This window comes from Panthera tigris, chromosome B1 (assembly GCF_018350195.1).
Source record: "Panthera tigris isolate Pti1 chromosome B1, P.tigris_Pti1_mat1.1, whole genome shotgun sequence".
Taxonomy (NCBI): Eukaryota; Metazoa; Chordata; class Mammalia; order Carnivora; family Felidae; genus Panthera; species Panthera tigris.
In genome coordinates, this window is record NC_056663.1 from 131,808,606 (window position 1) to 131,831,105 (window position 22,500).

Here is a 22,500-nt window from a genome sequence, read left to right on the forward strand (position 1 = left end):
CATCACCCAGGCACCCCATCTCTCTCTCTCTCCCTCTTTTAAAGCAGTCTGTACAACCAACGTGGAGCTCAAACTCACAACCCCAAGATCAAGAATTGCATACTCTACCAACTGAGCCAGACAGGTGCCCTGTTTAAATCTAGATTCTGACTTATTTTCTACTGAATATGAATCATGTTTGGGGACATGTGTGTTTCTTAAGAGTCTTAATTTTTTTTTTGTTTTGTTTTTAATGTTTATTTATTTTTGAGACAGAGAAAGACAGAGCATGAATGGGGGAGGGTCAGAGAGAGGGAGACACAGAATCTGAAGCAGGCTCCAGGCTCTGAGCTGTCAGCACAGAGCCCGACGCGGGGCTCGAACCCATGGACCATGAGATCATGACCTGAGCCGAAGTCAGACGCTTAACCCACTGAGCCACCCAGGCGCCCCAAGAGTCTTAATTTTTTTTTTTTTTTTTAAATTTTTTTAATGTTTATTTTATTTTTGAGACAGAGAGAGACAGCATGAGTGGGGGCGGGTCAGAGAGAGAGGGAGACACAGAATCCGAAACAAGCTCCAGGCTCTGAGCTGTCAGCACAGAGCCCGACACGGGGCTCGAACCCACGAACCGTGAGATCGTGACCTGAGCCGAAGTCGGAAGCTCAACCGACTGAGCCACCCAGGCGCCCCAGAGTCTTAATTTTTTAACAGCACCTGCAAGTGATTCTGATGTAGCCTAAGCTCAACTGTTATGGTTTTATAATTAGTTGTATCAGCTTAAGTTTAGTTAGTGTGTCAGCAGTTATATTTAAGAATCTGCCAAATGAGGGGCACCTGGGTGGCCCAGTTGGTTAAGCGGCCAACTCTTGATTTCCACTCAGGTCATGATCTCATGGTTTGTGGGTTCAAGCCCTACATCAGGCTCCATGCTGGCAGTGCAGAACTTGCTTGGGATTCTCTCTCCCTCCTTCTCTCTCTCTCTGCCCCTCCCCTCCTCACTTTCTCTGTCTCTCAAAATAAATAAACTTAAAAAAAGGGGGGGGGGGTGCCTGGGTGGCTCAGTCGGTTAACTTCGGCTCAGGTCATGATCTCGCGGTCCGTGAGTTCGAGCCCCGCATCAGGCTCTGTGCTGACAGCTCAGAGCCTGGAGCCTGTTTCAGATTCTGTGTCTCCCTCTCTGTGACCCTCCCCCATTCATGCTCTGTCTCTCTCTGTCTCAAAAATAAATAAACGTTAAAAAAAAAAAAAAAAAAAAAGAATATTGTAATAAAAACATCTCCTAAAAGGGGCAAAGAGCACAGTCTAGGAGAATTTGACCCAGCAACTTTTTTCTTCCAAGCAGGCTGTGTTAACTGCTAGGATCATATCAGTTTTAACTTATAATTTTTTTTGTTTTAACTTATAAAATATTGCTGCTTGCTAATGAAATTATAAGCTTAAAGGAATAGCAAAGTGAATAAATAATGAATACATTGTTAATTAAAATGTCTACATATTAACTATAATTAGTCACTAAATATAGATTATCTAGTTATTAGACATAGATCAATTAATTTTTTAAGTATGCCCAAGATAACAATTTAATTTTAGAATATTTGATATTGAGAATTCTTCTTGCTAACAAGTAGATAGCAAGACTACATATTGAAACCACCCAAAACAATAAAACTGTCTTCCCTTTAGGAAAAACAAGGACCTAGTCAACAATTTGAAAAGACTATATCTGAAAGAAATTGACTCAGTAATTAATAACCTTCCACAACACAGAGTACATGGCCCAGATGGGTTTACTGGGGAATTTCACCAAACATTTAAGGGAAGATTATACCAATGATTTACAATATCTTGTAGATAGAAGCCAAAGGAATACTTCCTAATTCAGTCTATAAGATCAGCATTATCCTAATGCCAAACCCAGACAAAGATATTGCAAGAAAAGAAAACCATAGATTAATATCTCTCATGATATAAATGCAAAAATTATCAACAAAATAATAGTAAGTTGAATCCAACAATGTGTAGAAAGAAATTACATCACTTGGGATTATACACCAAAAATTATACCCAGCTGGCATTTATCCCAGATATGCAAAGGCTAGTTTAACATTTGGAATAAATTAATGTCACCCATCACATCACAGGGCTAAAGAAGAAAAATCACATGATCATATCAATAGAGGCACAAAAAACATTTGACAAAATCCAACACTCATTCATGATCACAAACTCTCAGTATAGGAATAGAAGAGAATTTCCTTGAAGAAGACACAAAGAAATGGAAAAAGATTCCATGCTCCTGGATAGGAAGAACAAATATTGTTAAAATGTCAATACTACCCAAAGCAATCTACATATTCAACGTGATCCTTATCAAAGTAACACCAGCATTCTTCACAGAGCTAGAACAAATAATCCTAAAATTTGTATGGAACCAGAAAAGACCCTGAATAGTCAAAACGATCTTGAAAAAGAAAACCAAAGCAGAAGGCATCACAATCCCAGACTTCAAGCTATACTACAAAGCTGTAATCATCAAGACAGTATGGTACTGGCACAAGAACAGACACTCAGATCAATGGAATAGAATAGAGAACCCAGAAATGTACCCACAAATGTATGGGCAACTAATCTTTGACAAAGCAGGAAAGAGTATCCAATGGAATAAAGACAGTCTCTTCAGCAAGTGGTGCTGGGAAAACTGGACAGCGACATGCAGAAGAATGAACCTGGACCACTTTGTTACACCATACACAAAAATAAACTCAAAATGGATGAAAGACCTCAATGTAAGACAGGAAGCCATCAAAATCCTTGAGGAGAAAGCAGGCAAAACCCTCTTTGATCTTGCCCGCAGCAATTTCTTACTCAACATGTCTCTGGAGGCAAGGGAAACAAAAGCAAAAATGAACTACTGGGGCCTCATCAAAATAAAAAGCTTCTGCACAACGAAGGAAACAGTCAGCAAAACTAAAAGGCAACCGACAGAATGGGAGAAGATATTTGAAAATGACATATCAGAGAAAGGGTTAGTATCCAAAATCTACAAAGAACATATCAAACTCAACACCCAAAAACCAAATAATCTAGTGAAGAAATGGGCAAAAGACATGAATAGACATTTCTCCAAAGAAGACATCCAGATGGCCAACCAACACATGAAAAAATGCTCAACATCACTCATCACCAGGGAAATACAAATCAAAACCACAATGAGAGACCACCTTACACCTGTCACAATGGCTAACATTAACAACTCAGGCAACAACAGATGTTGGTGAGGATGTGGAGAAAGAGGATCTCTTTTGCATTGTTGGTGGGAATGCAAGCTGGTGCAGCCACTCTGGAAAACAGTATGGAGGTTTCTCAAAAAACTAAAAATAGAACTACCCTAGACCCAGCAATTGCACTACTAGGCATTTATCCACGGGATACAGGTGTGCTGTTTTGAAGGGACACATGCACCTCCATGTTTATAGCAGTGCTATCAACAATAGCCAAAGTATGGAAAGAGCCCAAATGTCCATCAATGGACGAATGGATAAAGAAGATGTGGTATATATATACAATGGAGTATTACTCGGCAATCAAAAAGAATGAAATCTTGCCATTCGCAACTATGTGGATGGAACTGGAGGGTATTATGCTAAGTGAAATTAGTCAGAGAAAAACAAAAATCATATGACTTCACTCATATGAGGACTTTAAGAGACAAAACAGATGAACATAAGGGAAGGGAAACAAAAATAATATAAAAACAGGGAGGGGGACAAAACAAAAGAGACTCATAAATATGGAGAACAAACTGAGGGTTGCTGGAGGGGTTGTAGGAGGGGGAAGGGGCTAAATGGGTAAGGGGCATTAAGGAATCTACTGAAATCATTGCTTCACTATATACTAACTAATTTGGATGTAAATCTTAAAAAATAAAAAATAAAGTTAAAAGTAAATAAATAAAGAAGAAGAGAATTTCCTCAGCTTAATAAAGAACATCTACAAAAAGCCTACAGCGAACTTCATACTTAATCATGAGAAACTAGAATAAGATCCCAATAGGATCAGGAACTAGGCAAGGATGTCCCTTCTCACCACTCCTTTACAACATCATACTGGAAGTTCTAATGATTCAATAAGACAAGAAAAAGAATAAAAGTTATGCCAATTGGGAAGGAAGAAATAAAACTGTCTTTGTTTGCATGTGATATGATTGTCTACGCAAAACATCCAAAGAATCAACAACAAAAACTCATAGGGCTAATAAGTGATATAGCAAAGTTGCAGGATACAAGGTTAATCTACAAAAATCAACCACTTTCCTACTTACCAGCAACAGCCAAGTGGAATTTGAAATTAAAAACAAAATGCAATTTACATTAGCAACCTCGAAATGAAGTCCTTAGGTATAAATCTAACAAAATATAAATAAAATCTGCATGAGGAAAACTATAGAAGTCTGATGAATGAAATCTAAGAATAACTAAATAAATGGAGAAATATTCCATGTTTATGGATGGAAAGACCCAATATTATCAAGATGTCAGTTCTTCCCAACTTGAGCTATAGATTCAATACAACTGCAATCAAAATCCAAGCAAGTTATTTTATGGTTATCGACAAACTGATTCTCAAGTTTGTATAGAGACAAAAGACCCGGAATAGCTGACATAGCATTGAAGAAAAAGAACAAGTAAGAGGATTGATACTCCTGATTTCAAAATTTACTATGAAGCTACAGTAATCAGGACAGTGTGGTATTATTAGTGAATGAATAGACAAATAGATCATGGAACAGAATAGAGGGCCCAGAAAGAGAACCAAATAAATATAGTCAATTGATCTTTGACAAAAGAACAAAGGCAATACAATGGAACAAACAAAGATAGTCTTTAGTAAACAGTGCGGTGCTGGAACCAATGGACCTTCACACACACACAAAAATAATAATCTAGATAAAGTCTTTACACCGTACACAAAAATTAACTCAAAGTGGATCATAGATCTAAATGAAAAACAAAAAATTCCTAGAAGATAACAGAAGAAAAGGTAGGTGACCTTGGATATAGCAATAACCTTTTAGATATAACACCAAAGGCATGACTTATCAGAAAAATCATTGATAAGATGGGATTCATAAAAATTAAAAATGTCTGTCCTGCACAAGACAATATCAAATGGATGAGAAGACAGACCACAGACTGGGAGAAAATATTTGCAGACTTTGTCTTTTCCTTATGATCTACCTAAGTGTATATCCATGCTATGTTGCTGTGATTAATCTTAGCTGTGAGTAGAACTATATACTGAGTTCTGTAAATCCTTCCATGAATACAGAATCCTTCCATGAATCTCTGAATATAGGGGACCCCCCCAAAACACTAAGGAAAGGGTATATTTTTCTTCCAAGTGCAGTTTTAAATGTTTGGAAGTATATTAATTAACTAAGTTTATAAATTAGATCAAATATTGAAAGATCTCTTAGAAGTGAATAATAAAATGTGCTAGATTTAGAAATAGAGAAATAGTATTTGTAACCTGAATTTAAGGGCTTGAGGAAAACTAGAGTCTGAAATTTGTAACTTTAATCGTCAAATACTAATTTCTAAAACCCAGGTGAACCTGAATACGCTTTACAGCTCACAAAGATGTCCATCAGCAGGATTCAAAAAACCCTCAAATTTAATATATCTCATCAGCCTGGAGCAGATTGCTTGCCCTCCTAGTCTCAATGGCAGAAAGGCATCTGTTCAAACAGTCCATAGCTCCATATTATTAAGATTTCAGTTAAAAAGAAGGAGCCTAAGATCCAGCCCTATGTATACCATTTGATAGTATACCGTATCACATCATCTTGCAGAATCTGCTTCTGATGGTGATATTGAAATGTGATTTCTAGGGACGCCTGGGTGGCTCAGTCTGTTAAGCGTCTCATTCTTGATTTCAGCTCAGGTGAGGATCTCGTGGTTCCTGAAATTGAGCCCCGAGTTGGTCTTCACACTGATAATGTGGAACCTGCTTGGGTTTTTCCCTCTCCCTCTCTCTCTGCCCCTCCCCCCCTCAAAATAAATAAATGAACTTCAAAATAAAATAAATTAAAATAAAATGTGATCTATAAAAGCATCAAGTAGGTAGGGCGTCAAGTTGAATTCATGTAACAGCTGGTAACTCTATGGTGTTAAAGACCCAGGAAAAGCTAATAAAGACTAGTCCTTTAATATTCTTTAATACCCTTGACATATTTCTCCATTGGATGATGAAGAGTGTGGCAGGGGTCTCTAGTAGAACAGTCATGCCTGAAACCTACTTGTTATGCATTAAAAAAACAACACTATAGGGGCAACAGGGTGGCTCAGTCAATTAACCGGCTGATTCCAGCTCAGGTCATAGTCTTATGGTTCCTGGGTTTGAGCCCCATGTGAGGCTCTATGCTGACAGCTCAGAGCCTGGTGCTTCAGATTCTGTGTCTCCCTTTCTCTCTCTTCTCTCTCTCTCTGCCCCTCTCCGACCTGTGTGCTCATTCTCTCTCTCTCTCTCTCTCTCTCTCTCTCTCTCTCTCAAAGATAAATAAATAAACGTAAAAAAACAACACTACAGTATAAGGAGAAAATAGAGATTTCCCCCCCATACCTAGCATAGTACCTGGCATTTAGTAAACCTACTATATATTTGTTGAATGAATGGAGGTGAATGGGGAAAGGGTTAACATTAGGCAGGGATAGATAAGGCTTCAGCTGCAAGTGGAAAGCTAAAGCAGGAGTGGGGCTTGGGGAGAAGCAGAAGGATAAACGCATTCCAGACCTGCCTGGGCAAGGTGCCTTGAGTGGAGTCTCACAAACTTTCTTATAAATTCCCAGTAAAAAGTCAGAGACAACAATCCTCAGCAGCAACCCAGTTGGGACCCCTCTCACTCTTGAGAGCTGTATACTTTCCCTCAACAAACTCTATCACTTTGCTCACTCTCTATTTGAGAGATTCAGTCTTTGACTCCACAAGACAAGGACCAGCATCTCTCCCACCCTCCTGTAACAGAGGAACTATTGATTTACTTAGGGCATTAAGATGTAAACATCTCAAAGTTAAATGATAATATGAGGCAGTGGTTCTGGAGACATAAGAAGCAGTAAGTGATAAATTGCCAAATGAATGGAAGTGAGAAAAGTGTTAAGAACTCAAAGTAGGGGGAGACCACTGTAGGCTATACTGGTCAAATAAAGCTTCATGGAGAAGGTTAGTCTTAGAAAGTCTTGGCTTTAAAAATATTTAGAATTTGAAGATGGGTGGGGAAAGGCATGAGAAGCAAGAGTATGAGCCAAGGAAGGGAAGTCAGAAAATAAGATGCATGAGTTTGAGATCATGTTGACCCTCTAGCATGGCCACCTCATCCTCTTAAAAAAGAAGAGCAGGGAGAAGCCTCCTAACACCAGGTTGTGGTGGTCCTGCTTCTCAGGCTCAGGAGTTTGGACTTGATTCTTTTATTTTAAAAAATGTCTTTAAAATTTTTTCTTTTAAGTTATTTATTTATTTTGAGAGAGAGAGAGAGAGAGCAAGGGAGGGTCAGAGGCAGAATCCCAAGCAGGCTCCACGCTGCCAGCACAGAGCCCAATGTGGGGCTCAAACTCATGAACTACAAGATCACGACCAGAGCCGAAATCATGAGTTGGATGCTTAATCGACTGAGCCACCCAAGGTGCCCCTGGACTTGATTCTTTTAGTAAGGAAAAGAATGAATGGTTTTTCAACAGGCAGTGTTATAAAGAAAGACTTCGGTGATTCTAGAATAAAGATTATACTCGGGACAAGGGCTAGTAGGATGGTTTAGGTTGGATTGGAGGAGTAAGTGTTGTTGGCAGAGAATAGTTAGAAAACAGATACAACATAAGAAAGGGCTAAGCCACAAGATCAGAGGTTATGGAAAGAGATTCCTTAGACATTGTAAAGGAAGAAGTCATAGGATGGTGACTACATAAGGAGGGCTAAGAGTGTCTTTATGAAAGTAAGAGAGGAGGGTCCATTTTCAGAATGAAGTATACATCTATAGATTGTTTATATTTTTAGTTTTGTTTTGTTGTAATTTTTTTTTTTTTTTTTTTTTTTTTTTTACACCAAGTGAGCTGGAATCAGTGTCTACATCAGAAGGTAGTGTGGACAAAAGTGTACTTTTTCAAAGACAGAAAAGAATATTTGCAACTCACAATGTTTTTGGAACACGTTATTCCTGGGGGTTTAACTCTTATGTATTTTAAGATTAGAATCTTGGCTTTTCCAAATAAACCTCGTGAGAGTTAAGCAACCCATACCTAGAGGGATAATGAGTGTGCTGATGAACAGGAATGTTGCAGTCGGCTGGGGGCTTTGGAAGACGTTTCAACCATTTTGTAGAGAAGAGCTCAAGACAAACAGATTGTCCTTCAGGACAGAGGACAGGTTGTCAAATACTCTGCCAGTGCAAGTGAAGGGAAACACAATTACAGGAATTTTTTGCATGTTTTTTGATGTGTCACTGCTGGTAAATACGCTTCAGGAAAGGATGAACAGCTCCTGGCCAAGGAGGAAGCTGCTTTAAAGAAAGCAAAGCCAAAACAAAGAATTGGCAGTACTCTTAAGAGGCTGGGTAGCTTTGTTCAGGCCAGCCTGGGCTTCCTGTTTTGTGGGCTTCTCAAACATTTTTTGATTTTAACTGACAAATATTGTAGCAGCTTAGGGCCTGGATTTCAAGTCTATTTCCATGCAGAACCCACTCCTCTGATTCTGAAATCAAGTACTCCTGTTAGCATCCTAATCCTCACAGCCAATGCCTCTAAAACAATGCAATGAATCCCTCTGATGGAGTGAATAATTAATCCCCTTTTACAAAAAGCAACTGAAACCCTTTATTCCTTCAAAGCACTGTCAACTACCCCGTTTATCTGTAGGCAACAGAACACATAAAATAAAATGATGCTTTCTTGCTTAGCCAAGCGAGGCCAAATGATGCAAAACCCAAAATATACTGAGTATGTACGAAACTTTTACAAACACCTGGACCCATGTGGCAACTGTGGGTGAGCAAATTTATGCCCAGGCTGTTGACTGTTGAACATCTGTAGCAAAATCATTCTCTGTGTCCAAATGCTACGCTAACCAAATAAAGTTAATTTTACATACCTGTTATTCTTGCAGCAGGGGACTGCTTTGCTTAAATTCTTTTCTAGGTGGGGGATGTGGGCTTTTTTAGAAGAAACAAAATTCTTTCTTACTTGAAGAAGAAGAAAACTAGAGAAATAGAGAAGAGGAAAGAGAAGATTTGCAAAGTGATTACAAGGAAATCATTGTATTTAGAGGGTTTGGAACCAAACCTCTTCAGGTTTGGAACTAAAACCTTTGGTCCAGCGCTATTTTAAGACTTTCTTGTGTGAAAATAGAGAATAAGTATCTCAGGGTCATCTGTAGACATGATCCTTGTGCCGATGATATCAAATTTTATTTTGATACCATCAATAACATTTAGTTACTCTTCTTTCTCAAATTTAAAGAAAACCTCGTTTCTTAGGTGTAGCTCTCGAGTTATTTTGGAGCTCCAGTTTTGAAATGCTCTAATGAAACCACTCTGAAGCAACAGTCCTACAGTTTGTTAACTACAGCTTTCTTTGGAAACCAGCCATGGTTATCACTTAGCTATAGCCCTGGATCATTGACTCTGGTTGCTAGAATGCAGTTGTTAACTTCACAAAACCTACAAGAACAGGAGAATGCTCCCTTTCTCTAGTCTTACCCTTAGTTCTTTCGTTCTTCCTTTCTTTTTAAAATTTTTTTTGTTGCTTATTTATTTACTTTGAGAGAGAGAGATAAAAAGAGAGAGAGCACAAACAGGAGAGGGGCAGAGAGAGAGGGAACTGGAGACAGAATACCAAGCAGGCTCCAAGCTATCAGCGAGGAGCCCAATGCAGGGCTCATTGCAGGGCTTGAACTCACAAACTGTGAGATCATGACCTGAGCTGAAACCAAGAATCGGTAGCTTAACCAACTGAGTCACCCAGGTGCCCCGCCCCTCAGTTCTTTCACATCTTCATCTTCTAGTCAGTTCCATCCCTCCTTCTGTTCTCACTTCTCTAGTTCTTGAATAACCTGCTATACAATCTCTTAAATCAAATTTTCATTGGTTATGAATGGAATCTCACTGTATTGGTACTTGGCTGAACACCAGTTTCATGAAAGTGACATTTAAGTGGAAACTACCCTCTGAGGGTTAAGGAATTTGGGTGGTAGTGAAAGAGAAAAGGGAAAACAAGGAGAGTTTTATTCCAGGAGATTCCAAAGTGCAGACAGGTTGAGAACCAGTTCTTCTCAATCCTTAATGTGCATATAAATCACCTAAGGATCTTGATAAAAATGCAGATTCTAACCCTGTAGATCTAGGGTGGAGCACAAAACTCTGCAGTTCTAACCAGCTTTCCAGGTGATACTCCTGCCACTTCTCTCTGGTCCCTGAGTAGCAAGGGAGAGGTCACAGGGTCTAGATCAAACTTGGGTCCCTATCACAATCACCTGGGGAATTTGGTAAAACTACAAAGGCCTAGACCTCTTCCTGCTTCAAAGAAGCTGGGACTCTGTGATTCTTGTTAGCTTCCAGGTGATTCTGATGCAGGTCAAGATATAAGAACCCCTGGTCTATTGTGGATTCTGAGCTGTCTGACTGCCCTGCCTATTGTAACTTTCTTGTGGCCTCTCTTGTTTCCTTTTTTGTACCTTCTGAAATTCTAGAAAAAAATACCAGAAGAAACTAAAAAATCAGAATAATGGATTTTAATGCAGTCTAACATTGGGTATACAAAATGCATTACTCAATTTCAAAAAGAAAGAATGGGTCATGTGGCAGATATGTCCTGCCAAACATCCAAGGATGTTTGACATCTTATTTGCAAAAATCTCATTTTGCCTCATGTTATGCAGTGATCTTTATCTCCCTCAATTTTCAGTCTTATATCTCCTCAACCTGAAGCTTATAGTTGTATATGGTATTTCTCCATATTTTAAGGATGACTCTACTTAAAACTATAACAATATCACCAAATAGCCTTGTTTAATTAAGTATATCAAAAGAGATTATCTGGTCTATAGATCATATTTTGTCATTATATGCTATTTTCTTTTTTTAAATGTTTATTTATTTATTTATTTTGAGAGAGAAATACAGAGAGTAAGTGAGTGGGGGAAGGTCAGAGAGCGAGGGAGACAGAGAATCCCAAGCAGGCCTCCATGCTGTCAGCACAGAGCCTGGTGCAGGGCTCAGACTCACAAGTCATGATATCATGACCTGAGCCAAAACCAAGTGTCTGACGCTTAACCAACTGAGCCACCGAGGTGCTCCTGTACGCTATTTTCAGTCATATCTTAGGGCCCATACTTGTCTTATATTGAGAAAATCTAAACATTTCCCCCCTCAGCAGACAGATACATCTCCTGGCATGATAGACTTTATAAAATATTGTGTTGATATTTTGTTCTTTTAATATTAATAATAACTAACATTTATTGTATACTTACTAACTGCCACACACTTCGTGGTTTAACTCATTGTTTCCTCCCAGCAACTTAGGAGATAAATGTCCTTTGTTTTTGACAGATGAGGAAAGCAAGAATTTGGCCAAGGTCGCAAACCATGATGAGCAAGACGGGTAGCTAAAGCCTGGCAGTCTTGCTGCATGATTTCTGCGTCATACTCGTTTAGTGTTATTGTTTACCTGTACATGTCTCTTCATTAAATGCTTGTATGTCTTCCTTTCCCTTTGAATAGGCTCTATTTTTTTTGGAGCAGTTTTAGATTCACAGCAAAACGGGACAGAGAATGCAGAGAGTTCCCACATAACCTCTGCCCCCACACATGCACAGCCTCCCACACTACCAATATACCCATTAAGAGTGGTGCATTTCTGGGGCGCCTGGGTGGCTCAGTCAGTTAAGCATCTGACTTCAGCTCTGGTCATGATTTCGCAGTTCTTGAGTTTGAGGCCCACATCAGGCTCTGTACTGACAGCTCAGAGCCTGGAGCCTGCTTCAGATTCTGTGTCTCCCTCTCTCTCTCTCTCTCTGCCCCTCCCTGCTCACACTCTGTTCTGTCTGTCTCTCTCAAAAATAAATAAACATTAAAAAAAAAAAAGAGTGGTACATTTCTTACAAGTGATGAACATACCTTGGCACAGCATTATCACTTATCACCCAAAGTCCTCAGTTTATATTAGGGTTCACTCCCACTGTTGAAAGTTCTATGGATTTTGACAAGTATACAGTGATGTGTATCTACTATTATAGTATCATACAGAATAGTTTCCTTACCCTAAAAATCCTCTGTAACTTAACTGTTTATCCTTCACTCTCTCCTACCTCCTACCTTTCCAACCACTGATCTTTTAACTGTCTGCACAGTTTTGCCTTTTGCTGAATGTCATATATTTGGAACCAGATTGGCTTCTTTTAATAGGCATTTAAGTTTCCTCCATGTCTTTTCATGGCTTGGTAGCTTTCTTTCTTTCTTTCTTTCTTTCTTTCTTTCTTTCTCTCTCTCTCTTTTTTTTAAGTGTATTTACTTTTGAGAGAGAGAGAGAGAGAATTAATGAGTGGGGGAGGGGCAAAGAGAGAGGGAGAGAGAGAGAGAATCCTAAGCAGGCTCTGCACTGTCAGCGTGGAGCCTGATACGGGGCTTGAACCCACAGTGAGATCATGACCTGAGCCCGAACCAAGAGTCGAATGCTTAACCAACAGAGCTACCCAGTCACCCTTATAGCTCATTTCTTTTTAGTGCCAAATTATATGCCATTATCTGGATGTACCACAGTTTATTTATCTATTAACCTACTGAGGGACATTTTGGGGGATGCTTCTAAGTTTAGGCATTATGAATAGAGCTGCTATAAATATCCGTGTTCAGATTTTTGTGAGGACCTAAGTTTTCAACTCATTTAGGTAAATGAACACGCTTACTGGATCCTGTAGCAAGAGGATGTTTACTTTTCTTTTTAAAAATTTTTTTTTAACGTTTGTTCATTTTTGAGAGACAGAGACAGAGCATGAGTGGGGGAAGGGCAGAAAGAGAGGGAGACACAGAATCCAAAGCAGGCTCCAGGCTCCCAGCTGTCAGCACAGAACCCAACACAGAGCCCAACATGGGGCTTGCACTCACAAACCATGAGATTATGACCTGAGCCAAAATTGGATGCTTAACCAACTGAGCCACCCAGGCACCCTGAGGATGTTTAGTTTTGTGGGAAACCACCAAACTGTCTTCCAAAGTGGCTATGTGTATTTGCATTCTCACCAGAGACAATTTGGTGTCATCTGTATTTTAAATTTTGGCCTTTCTAACAGGTGTGTGATGCTATCTTATTATTGTTTTAATTTGCAATTCCATAATGACATATGACGTGGAGCATCTTTTCATAGGCTTATTTGCTATCTGTATATCTTTTGTGAGATGTTAGATCTGTGGCCCATTTTCTAATTAGGTTATTTTCTTATTGTTGAGTTTTAAGAGTTTTTTGTATATTCTGATGCTTTTTCAGATCTTTTGCAAATATTTTCTCCCAGTCTGTGGCCTGTCTTCTCATTCTCTTCACAGTATCTTTTGCAGAATAGACGTTTTTTAATGTTTAATAGAGTCCAACTTATCAATGATTTCTTCCATGGGTCATGTTTTTGGTGTTATGTCTAGAAAGTCATCACCATACTGATGGTCACCTACATTTTTCTATGTTATCTTCCAAGAGTTTTTTAGTTTTGCCCTTTCTGTTTAGGTCTATTACCCATTTTGAGTTGATTTTTGTGAAGAGTGTAGGTCTGTGTCTAGATTCATTTTTTTGCATGTTGATGTCCATTTGTTCTTGCACCATTTGTTGAAGACTAGTTTTGCTCCATTGTACTGCTGCTGCTCTTTTGTCAAAGATAAGTTGACTGTGTGGGTCTCTTTCTGGGCTCTCTGTTCTGTTCCATGAACAATTTATTTGACTATTTTTTTCTCCACTACCAGTGTCCTGATTACTATAGACTTGTAGTAAGTTTTGTTTTATTTTGTTTTTGGGTCATATGTATATTACGTGATCCAAATGTGTATAATTCTTTTTATACATTGTTAGATTCAGTTAACATTTTGTTGAAGACGTTTGCCTCTATATTCATGAGACATATTGGTCTTTTTTCTTGTTTTGTATTTTCTTGTAATGTTTTATTTTCTTTTCCTGTAATATCTTTGTCTGGTTTTGGTGTTAGGGTAATGTTGGCCTCATAGACTGAGTTTGGAAGGACAGTTGACCCTTGAACAATGTGCGGGCTATGGGCACCAACTCACTGCACAGTTGAAAATCTACGTATAACTTTTGACTCCTTAAAAAACTTAATTACTGGGGGCGCCTGGGTGGCTCAGTTGGTTAAGCGTCCGACTTCGGCTCAGGTCATGATCTCACGGTTTGTGGGTTCAAGCCCCACATCGGGCTCTGTGCTGACAGCTCAGAGCCTGGAGCCTGCTTCAGATTCTGTGTCTCCCTGTCTCTCTGCCCCTCTCCCGCTCATAATCTGTCTCTCAAAAATAAATAAACATTAAAAAATTTTTTAAATAAAAAATAAATTAAAAAAACTTACTTTTAAGCCTGTTTATAGCTTACTGTTGACTAGAAGCCTTACTAATAACATTATATATTGTATTCTTACAGTAAAGTAAGCTAGAGAAGAAAATATTAAGAAAATCATAAAGAAAAGAAAATACACTTATAATACTGTATTTATTGAAAAAAAAATCCATGTACAAGTGGACCCCTGCAGTTCAAACCCATGTTTGAAGGTCAAGGGTCAGTTCTATTCTCTTGGCTTCTATCTTCTGAAAGAGATTGTAGGGAATGGGTATATTTCCTTCTTAAATGTTTTGTGCAATTACCCAATGAACCCACCTGGGCCTGGGGCTTTCTGCTTTTGAAAATTATTAGTTATTGATTCAGTGTCTCTAAAGATATAGGCCTGTTGAAATTGTCTATTTCTTCTTGGGTAAGTTTTGGCAGATTGTGTCTTTTATGGAATTTGTCCATTTCATTTAGATTATCAAATTGTAGGCAGAGAGTTGTTTAGAGTATCTTTTATTATTTACATAATATCCATGGGTTCTGTAGTAATGTTCACACTTTCCTTTCTGATGTTAATGCTTTGTGTCATTTCTGTTTATTTTTATTTCTTAGTTAGCTTATCTAAAGGATTATAAACCCTTTTGTTCTTTTAAAAGAACCAGCTTTTTTGTCCTTCATTAATTTTCTATCAATTTCCTATTTTCAATTTCATTATTTCTGCTCTAATTTTATTATTTTTCTTTTTGCTTACTTTGTATTTAATTTTCTCTTCTTTTTCTAATTTCTTAAGGTTGAAACAGATGACTGAATTTATATCTTTTTTCCTTTTTAATATATGCATTTAATGCTGTAAATTTTCATCTAAGCACTGTTTTTGCTTCATTCCATAAGTTTTGATAAGTTGTATTTTCATTTTCATTTAGCCCAAAATGTTTTTAAATTTCTCTTGAAATTTCTTCTTTGACCCACATGTAATTTAAAAGTGTTATTTAGTCTTCAAATATTTTGGGATTTTCCAGTTGTCTTTCTTTATTAATTTCTAGTTCAAATCCATTATGATCTGAGAGCATACATTGTATGATTTGTTTTTGTGGAAAAAAAAACTATTAAAAATTTTTTTAAATGTTTATTTATTTTTGAGAGAGAGACAGAGACAGAGTGTGAGCAAAGGAGGGGCAGAGAGAGAGGGAGACACAGAATCTGAAGCAGGCTCCAGGCTCTGAGCTGTCAGCACAGAGCCCAAATGGGGCTTGAACTCAAGGACTGCGAGATCATGACCTGAGCTGAAGTTGGTCGCTTAACCAACTGAGCCACCTAGACACCACAAAAAAAACATTTTTTTTAATGTTTGTTTATTTATGTATTCTGAGAGAAAGAGAGAGAGCATGAGCAGGGGAGGGGCAAAGAGAGAGGGAGAGAGGGAATCCCAAGCAGACTCCATGCTCAGTGTGGAGCCCAACACAGGGATTGATCTCAACCATGAGATCATGACCTGAGACAAAATCAAGAGTCGGATGCTCAGCTGACTGAACCACCCAGGTGTCCCTTTTCTTGAAAAATTTTAATGATGTGTTTTATGACCCAGAATGTGGTCTATCTTGGTGTTTGTTCCCTATGAGCTTAAGAAGAATGTGTAATCTGCTGTTGTTGGAAGAAGTAGTTTGTAGATGTCAATTATACCCAGTTGATTGATGGTGCTGTTAACTACATTCTTACTTATTTTCTACCTTGTGGATATGTGCATTTCTGATAAAAGGGTATTACAGTCTCTAAGTATAATTCTGGATTCATCCATTTCTCCTTTCAGTTCTATCAGTTTTTCCTCATGTATTTTGGTGCTCTGTTGTTAGGTGCGTACACATTAAAGATTGTTATGTCTTCTTGGAGAATTGACCCCTTTATCATTATCTAATGTCCCTCTTTATCCTTGATAATTTTTCCTGCTTTGAAATCTGCTCTGTCTGAAATCAATATAAGTAATCTGACTTTCTTTTGATTAGTGTTAGCATGGTATATCTTTATTTATCCATTTATTTTTCATCTCTATGTATCTTTATATTTCAAGTGGGGATTTTTCTTTTAGACAACATGTAGTTGGGGCTTGTTTTTTTTTTTTTTAACCACTTTGACTGTTTCTATCTTTTAATTTTTGTATTTGGACCATTGATATCTTAAAATGATTATTGCTGTTTTTGGATTAGTATGTATCTTATTTGTTATTGTTTTCTTTTTATTGCCCTGTTCTTTGTTCCCATTTTTGTCTTTCACTTTTTTCCCCTGCCATTTATGGCATTTATGGCTTTAATTGAACATTTTATATAATTATATTTTCTCTCCTTTGTTAGTATATAAATTATGTCTTTTTAAACAACTTTTTTTAGTGGTCACCTTCAAATTTGTGATCTATATCAATTTCCTTCTCTCTAAAGAAATTCTTCTTTTTTTTAAGTAGGCTTCATGCCCAGGTTGGAGCCCAATGCAGGGCTTGAACTCACAACCCCAAGATCAAATCTGAGCTGAAATGGAGAGTCAGGTGCTTAACCGACTGAGCCACCCAGGTGCCGCTCTAAAGGACTTCTTTTAACACTTTTTTTTTTTTTTTTTTGCAAGACAGGTAAACTGGAAACAAATTCCCTCAATGTTTGTTTGAGAAATTGTTTCTCCTTCACTTTTAAAGGATGATTTTACAGGGTACAGCGTTCTAGGTTACTGTTTTGTGTTTTTTCTTTTTCAGTACCTCACATATTTCACCCTACCTCCTTCTTGTTTGCATGGTTTCAGAGAAGTTGTACATAATTTTTATCTTTGCTTCTCTGTAGAAAAGGTGCTTTTTCCTTCTGGCTTCTTACAAGATTCTTTCTTTGCCTTTTATTTTCTGCAGCTTGAATATGATATGCTTAGGCATATTTTATTTGGTATTTATCCTGCCTGGTGTTCTCTTCATTTCTTGTGGCTTTGTGGTGTTATAAGCTGAATGTTAGTGTTTCCCCTAGAACTCATATGTTGAAATCTTAACCCACATGTGATTACATTAAGAGGTGGGGTTTTGGGGAGGTAATTAGGTCATGGGAGTAGAGCCCTTATGAATGAGGATTAGTGCTTTTATAAAAAGGGACATGAGAGATTGCTCTTACTCTCCGCCATATGAGGATACAGTAAGAAGACAGCCATTTACACACTGGGATGCTGGCTCTCACCAGAACCAAATCTGCCGGCACCTTAATCTTGTATTTCTCTGCCTCCAGAACGTTGAGAGAGAAATTTTTGCTGTTTAAGTCACCCAGTCTATAGCAATTTGTTGTAGCAGACAGCTAAGACATATGGTTTGCTGTCTGACCTTAATTTGGGGGAAATTCTCAGTCATTATTGCTTCAAGTATTGCTTTTGTGTCATTGTCTCTTCCTTTTCCTTTTGGTATTCCCATTATGTGTATGCTATGCTTTTTATAGTTACACCGCAGTTTTTGGATATTCTGTTCCTTTTTTTCTCTTTCTTCTCTTTGCTTTCAGTTTCTGTTGACATATCCTCAAGTTCAAGAGATTCTTTCCTCAGTTGTGGTCAGTCTACCAATAAGCCCAGTAATGGCATTCTTCATTTCTGTTACAGTGTTTTTATTCCCTAACATTTTTTTTAAATTTCTAGAATATTCATCTCTGTTTACATTACCTACTTGTTTTTTCAGCTTTACTTTTTTCATTAGAACACTTATCATATTGATCATAGTTGTTTTAAATTCATGATCTGATAATTCCAACCTCCCTAGCATATCTAAGACTGGTTCTGATTCTTGCTCTGTCTCTTCGAATGGTGTTTTTTGCCTTTTTGTGTGCCTTTTAATTTTTTGTTGAAAGCCAGACATTATATACTGGGTAAAAGGAATGCTGGTAAACAGCATTGTTGGTAAGGTGTGGGACAAGGGGTAGCATTCTGTAGTCCTACGATTGTCTTTTAGTGAGCCTGTGCTCTTAGTTTGAACTTCACAAGTGCTTCTCAGTCCCTACCACCCAGCCTTAGAGAAGACAAGATGGCTAGAGGGGGCTGGAGTTGGTTATTTATCTCTTCCTAGGTAATTTTAAACTTTGATAAAACCCTAATAGGTGGTTAGGGTCTGATAAAATAGTATCTCTTGAAGACAGGCTTTGTTAAGAACAGAATGCTCTGGTTTGTTTCAAAATTGTTTCCTCTTCCTACGGGAAGCTGAGGGGGATTTTTCTCTGATCTTGACTGTGAGCACCTGGTAGAACTTCAGGAGCTAAAACCCACAAAAATGAGGTGATCCTCTTGGAGTTTTTAGCTCATAGACCTGTCCACCAGCAATTTATCAATTGCAATTCAGGTTTTCTTACCTTGGCACTGGTTTCCCAGAGTTTTTGTTTGTGAGTTTTTGTCCTATTAAGTTGTGATTCTCTATTCACCTGTCTGTCTCCCATTTTAAGGGAAGCAGTTTGCTCCTTGTCCTCACTTCTCTGACAGAGCTAAGAAAAGCTATTGATTTTTCAGTTTGTTCAACTTTTTATTTGGTGTTAAAGGAGTCCAAGGTCCTTATGTGCCTGACTGGCCATTGGAAGTCTGCTTGAATGGTTTTAACTACCAAATTCTGTCCTCAACAGCCATGTTTGTTTATATGTGTGAATTAGTTCTCAAATGATCAATTGCTGCTCAAGTGCTTATGTCTTACTGACATAACATCAACCTAGTTAAGAGGCTGGGCCTCACCTACTTGGGTCTAGAAACTGGATCTTCTCAGTGTGCTTGTGCTGATGGGCTCAAGTTGCTGATTCATAATAAGTTCACAAGAAATTGAGGTATGAATTAGAATTACAATTGATTTTCTTATGGACATTCTATGATTTAGAAACTCAAATCTCCAAGTGGGCCCTTCTAGATATCAGAGTAGAGAAAATGGGGCACATTTAAGAGCTTTGTCATCCAAGTAATGGAAAATTTTGTGTGAGCTGTCTCTACCCATAATAAAGAAAAACCTCTCTAGGGACTGGAAATTTCACACTGTTCTGATCCAATGTTATTATTAGTCTAATAATTGTGATTACTACTAATAAAGACACCATTTATGGGATGATTCTTCTGTGTCAGGAACTATGCTAAACACTTAATCCTCAGAGATAAAGATGATTATACTTTGGTAGATTAGGAAGGTCATGTGATTTAATCAAGATCACCCACCCAGTTAGTAAAACCCTGAAGCAGGATTCAAAAGCAGAGCTCTCTGAGCCCAGCATATACTATATGGACTCTCAACAATTCTTGGACTATCTGTTTTTTAGTTTCTATAAAGAAGAAACTCTTTGTGTTAAACACATTCTTTATTCTGGTAAGTTATTGTAAATAAAGTTATATATAATTCAGTTTTAGCTTTGGCCAGTTAACAAAGATGATTGTGAAAAGTTTTCTATGAAATTTTATAAACTAGAATATATTACGTATATAAAAGAAGTGTAGAGAATATTGTAATAAATGCTTATGCACCACCATGAGGATTCTTATATGTTAGCATCATTCTCTTCTTTACAAAGAGATTCTTTTAAAATAAAAATCAATCAGGTCACTTTTCTTTTTGAAACCCTCTGATGCGTTTCCACATCTAAATACAACCTCAAAGTACCAATAAGCCACTAAGCCCTACACAATCTTTTACCATTTTCCCTCTCATTATTGACACTCTAACGTTGCTATGCCTTGAAGATGCCAAGCATTTCCTGTCTCAGAACTTTCGTGCAGACCTCTCCCTCTATCTGCAACACTCTGATATCAGTATACTTATAGGATTAAGTTTAACTGAAAGATAGTGGTATAAACAATATAGACACTTATTTATCTCTCATGTTGAAGACATCTTGAGGTGGGCATTCCAGAAATAGTATAATGTTCATGGTTTCAGGGGCATCTGGGTGGCTTAGTTGGTTAAGCATCTGACTTGAGCTCAGGTCATGGTCTCCCAGTTCGTGAGTTTGAACCCTGTGTCAGGCTCTCTACTGTCAGCTCAGAGCCTGCTTTGGATCCTCTGTCTCCCTCTCTGTCTGCCTCTCCCCTGCTCACATTCTCTCTCTCAAAAACAAACATTAAAAAAAAAAAGCTTAAAAAAAAAGTCCATGGTTTCAAAGAACCCACATTTTTTCTTTGTCATATATGGCTTCTACTCTCAAAGTCATTTCACAGTCCAAGCTAGCCACAGGGATTCCACTCATCATGTTTGAATTCTAACTAAAAGGAAAGAGGAAGGCAGTAAGAATACTCTAGGTTACTATGAAATGTTGGATCAAGGAGGAAATGGAATACCTCGTTTTTTTTAAATGTTTTTTTGAAGTTAAACCTTTGTTGTCTAAGTACGATCCCATCACCTTCATGGCAGCCTCAGAGGACAATAATAAGGTGTCCTTTCAAACTGAACTTGTTTCTATTCACCCTTCTAGTAAAAATGTAGTTGAGCTTGATCTTTCTGTACCACCTATGGCCCAGAGAATTCAGATTTCTTTTATTTTAACAATAGAAACCTTTTTAAAAATTAAAAATAAATGCTATAAAAATTTTTTTTCACAATCACCTGTATTAACAGGTCAAAACTAAAACTAAATCATTTATAACTAGTTTTATAATAACCTATCAGAATAAAGAATGTATTTAGCACAAATGGGGTGATAAAACAGTCCAAGAATTGTTGAGAGTCCATATAGTACTTGTAAAATAAACTCCAGTATATAAAAATATATTTATTGTTATTTATATGTTAAAATTTATAGAATTTACTTATTATGGAGTCAGTGAAAATAGTATTTTTGATGAACACAAGGCTGTTGAAAAGAGAGTTTATTATAGTTGCAGGAAGCCTCTGAAATAAACTTATTTTTGATTTTGTTTTGGTTGTACACTATTGAGAAAAATCTGATTTACAGACTAGTAGTTGGACATGGTTTCAGGTTTTTGTATTGCGTTCATCATCTTAATAATTTTATGATTTTCTTTGATTAAACAGAGATGACAAGAGAAGACTTATTCTGAAATACATATAAACATACATAAATTAGCTTGTATGCTTCCAATATGTTAAACTTACCAAAGTTTAGTATGTGAAAGATAGTATGTGAAAGGGCACTATATGTTTTTGTATAATTTCTTAAAATGTTTAAAAACATTTTTTAATGTTTATTTATTTTTGAGAGAGGAAGAGAGACAAAGCACGAGTAGAAAGGGGCAGAGAGAGAGGGAGACACAAAATCTGAAGCAGGCTCCAGGCTCTGAGCTGACACCACAGAGCCTGATGTGGGGCTCAAACCCATGAACCATAAGATCATGACCTGAGCCGAAGTCAGACAGTTAACCGACTGAGCCACCCAGGTGCCCCTTAAAATGTTTTAAATAAATAAGGAAATACTTCTCTATATATTTATATACTACATGTTGAACTGGAATGTTCCTATGGTATCAGAGGATAATTCTTCTGATGTCCAATGTTTTTAGTTTAATGATATCTTATGGATTGGCAAGTTGCAGGTGACATTCTCCATGGCCTTTGACATCCACCAGACGGGAGATTTACAATCCCAACAAAATTGAGGATGTACTTGCCAGTTATGATACTTTTTTTTAAAGTTTATTTATTTATTTTTGAGAGAGAGTACAAGTCAGAGAAGAGCAGAGAGAGAGAGAGACAGAGAATCCCAAGCTGGCTCCACATGATCAGCAAAGAGCGCAATGTGGGGCTTGATCCCACTAACCATGAGATCATGACTTGAGCCAAAGTCACAGGCACAACTGACTGAGCCACCCAGGCACCCCACCAGTTATGATGCTTAAACTTCTGTTAGTGGGTTCACACACAGAATCCCATATGTAGTCAAAGAATAATTGCTGTCTTTCACAAACTCTAGTAGTGTTTGTTTCTGAGAGAACACTTGTTGCTCCTATAAAACTGCTACAGAAGGCA

The 22,500-nt window shown here is 37.7% G+C and overlaps 1 protein-coding gene across 1 annotated transcript in view; it reads left to right on the top strand.

The window, feature by feature from the left end:
• ABCG2 (ATP binding cassette subfamily G member 2 (Junior blood group)) overlaps nt 1-22,500 on the top strand; it is a 131,160-nt gene that overhangs the window by 21,218 nt on the left and 87,442 nt on the right. The window lies entirely within an intron of this gene.